The sequence below is a fragment of the Erinaceus europaeus genome, chromosome 8, assembly GCF_950295315.1.
Source record: "Erinaceus europaeus chromosome 8, mEriEur2.1, whole genome shotgun sequence".
Taxonomy (NCBI): Eukaryota; Metazoa; Chordata; class Mammalia; order Eulipotyphla; family Erinaceidae; genus Erinaceus; species Erinaceus europaeus.
Window position 1 is genome coordinate 3633723 of NC_080169.1, and position 3664 is coordinate 3637386.

Consider the following 3664-nt stretch of genomic DNA (forward strand, 5'->3'; position numbering starts at 1 on the left):
TGGAGTGTACAATGAATCTTCTAGAGCTTTCAGGGATAAAAAGACTTCACAGGAATATAAAAGCAGTTGTAGTAGACTCTACCCAATTACCCATCAATTGTGTGTTTGCAAATAGTTATTTGAATTTTACCTGCCTGCACTTGTTTTGATGGTCACATTTGGTCTCACTTGGAAATAGTTGAAGTTTTTGTTGACTTGACTCCCTTTTCTACCTCTGCTCTCCATTTTAATGCTACCTCTTGCTGCAGGGTCTCTGAACAATAGTTGACACTGTGACCTTTCACTAAAATAAGCACTTAAAAGCCTTACAATGATTTAAAGTCTGAGCATGAGCCAGCTGTGTTTACCTAGACATGCTGTGGGGCATGAAAAATTGCTAGGACAATTTAGAACTTTCTACTTCCAATCAGCGTCAAACGACAATAGGTGAATTGTACTTTCTCAGTGTTTTCCTGGTTTTTGAATTCATACTGTGTCAGGAAAAAAAATCAAATTCACTCCTGCTGCATTTTGATGTACTTCCTGAAAGATTATCAGCCAAATCCGTCATACAGTCAGAAAGGTTATATGGTCCAACTTATTCTCATAACTTATAGAGTTTGGATTTATTTTTCCTTTGCTCTCTTCCAAGCTGTTATTTTACTGGCAGGAAAATAAATGGATCCATTGAGCTATCAGATAGTGTTTTGGAACCTGTATCATTTTTGCTCTCAGAAAGGCCAGATTGAAATGATCAGCGGGGTTATCAAAGTAGCAATGTTTTGTCTTTTGTAAATGACTGGAAATGATTGCAAGTGCTGGCCAAGGAATTTTTGGACTCAACTAGGCTAATGGATAATGATTTAATCTCTATTTTGAAAGTGACTGTCCCAAACTAACTTCTAGTTCATACTAAGAATTTCAAAGAAAATGCGGTATGTTTTATATAAGATTAGACAATTGACTTCAGTCTAATAATCTTGGGTAATTTTTGGCATATGTTCTGAAACATATGATCCTTGTTACTGAATGAAAGCTAGTAGGGTCTTTGAGGACAGTTATTCTTATTACTATTTTTTAAGGATGTGCGTATATGTAACTATTTGGGGTGTACTCTACAGCACTCTGACATTATGTAACAAGTGAAGATGAGCTCCTTTGAATCTACCCCTTTTTTTTTTAGATTTCTTAATATGTATTTATTTATTTCCTTTTTGTTGCCCTTGCTTTTTTTTGTTGTTATAGTTATTATTGTTGTTGATGTCATCGTTGTTGGATAGGACAGAGAGAAATGGAGAGAGGAGGGGAAGACAGAGAGGGAGAGAGAAAGACAGACACCTGCAGACCTGCTTCACCACCTGTGAAGTGAACCCCCTACAGGTGGGGAGCCAGGGGCTCGAACCGGGATCCTTATGCCGGCCCTTGCGCTTTGTACCACCGACGCTTATCCTGCTGCGCTACCGCCTGACTCCCCTTTGATTCTATTCTTAGATGGGATCCGTGAGTCTTTGAATGAAGATGTGTGTACTTACATTAATAGTAGACCTTGCAGATGAGAACTAACAGGAGATATAGCTTCCTTTGCTATTTTCCTTAACTCAGCAGGAAAATTGTCCTAAAGCCAGAGACCCTACTCTTTTACTTCAACAGAAGGGTGTGGGGTTGGTGGTGGGCTGGGAAACAGTAGGCAAAGAAAGGCTTTGTGTATCATAGAGAATGGTACTGCTCCTATCATTCTACCTCTTACAAGAGATTTTCTTTAGGCATCATAATCTGAAAACAGAACTCAAATTAAGCAGTAGAAATACAGCAGTGAAAAGCTAATAGAGCGTGACTTTTATTTTTGAGGTCGTCGATAAAATGATGCTGGCAGTAGCTTCTTTTGTCTCAGTTAAAGTGGTGTAGATGGAAACAAAAAGAACTGGGAAAATGTTACCTGTACCCAGTGAAGACTCAACCATAATGAGGGTTTTTCAAAATTCTTTTTCCCCTTTATTTTTTTAAATTTTTATTGACTTAATAATGATCAGCAAGACCATAGGATTAGAGGGGGTACAATTCCACACAGTCCCCACCACCACAATGCCATATCCCATCCCCTCCATTAGAAGCTTCCATATTCTCTGTTCCTTTGGGAGTGTGAGCCCAGGACAGTGCTGGAGTGATGAGGGTGGGAGTGTGAGCCCAGGACAGTGCCGGGATGCTGAGGGTGGGAGTGTGAGCCCAGGACAGTGCTGGGATGCTGAGGGTGGGAGTGTGAGCCCAGGACAGTGCTGGGATGCTGAGGGTGGGAGTGTGAGCCCAGGACAGTGCTGGGGATGCTGAGGGTGGGAGTGTGAGCCCAGGACAGTGACGGGGTGCTGAGGGTGGGAGTGTGAGCCCAGGACAGTGCTGGGGTGCTGAGGGTGGGAGTGTGAGCCCAGGACAGTGCTGGGATGCTGAGGGTGGGAGTGTGAGCCCAGGACAGTGATGGGATGCTGAGGGTGGGAGTGTGAGCCCAGGACAGTGCCAGGATGCTGAGGGTGGGAGTGTGAGCCCAGGACAGTGCCGGGATGCTGAGGGTGGGAGTGTGAGCCCAGGACAGTGCTGGGGATGCTGAGGGTGGGAGTGTGAGCCCAGGACAGTGACGGGGTGCTGAGGGTGGGAGTGTGAGCCCAGGACAATGCTGGGATGCTGAGGGTGGGAGTGTGAGCCCAGGACAGTGATGGGATGCTGAGGGTGGGAGTGTGAGCCCAGGACAGTGATGGGATGCTGAGGGTGGGAGTGTGAGCCCAGGACAGTGATGGGATGCTGAGGGTGGGAGTGTGAGCCCAGGACAGTTCTGGGTATGCTGAGGGTGGGAGTGTGAGCCCAGGACAGTGCTGGGCATGCTGAGGGTGGGAGTGTGAGCCCAGGACAGTGCCGGGGTGATGAGGGTGGGAGTGTGAGCCCAGGACAGTGCCGGGGTGATGAGGGTGGGAGTGTGAGCCCAGGACAGTGCCAGGGTGCTGAGGGTGGGAGTGTGAGCCCAGGACAGTGCTGGGATGCTGAGGGTGGGAGTGGGAGCCCAGGACAGTGATGGGATGCTGAGGGTGGGAGTGTGAGCCCAGGACAGTGCTGGGTATGCTGAGGGTGGGAGTGTGAGCCCAGGACAGTGCCGGGGTGCTGAGGGTGGGAGTGTGAGCCCAGGACAGTGATGGGATGCTGAGGGTGGGAGTGTGAGCCCAGGACAGTTCTGGGTATGCTGAGGGTGGGAGTGTGAGCCCAGGACAGTGCTGGGTATGCTGAGGGTGGGAGTGTGAGCCCAGGACAGTGCCGGGGTGATGAGGGTGGGAGTGTGAGCCCAGGACAGTGCCAGGGTGCTGAGGGTGGGAGTGTGAGCCCAGGACAGTGCTGGGATGCTGAGGGTGGGAGTGTGAGCCCAGGACAGTGCTGGGGATGCTGAGGGTGGGAGTGTGAGCCCAGGACAGTGCTGGGTATGCTGAGGGTGGGAGTGTGAGCCCAGGACAGTGCCGGGGTGCTGAGGGTGGGAGTGTGAGCCCAGGACAGTGCTGGGGATGCTGAGGGTGGGAGTGTGAGCCCAGGACAGTGATGGGATGCTGAGGGTGGGAGTGTGAGCCCAGGACAGTGCTGGGTATGCTGAGGGTGGGAGTGTGAGCCCAGGACAGTGCCGGGGTGCTGAGGGTGGGAGTGTGAGCCCAGGACA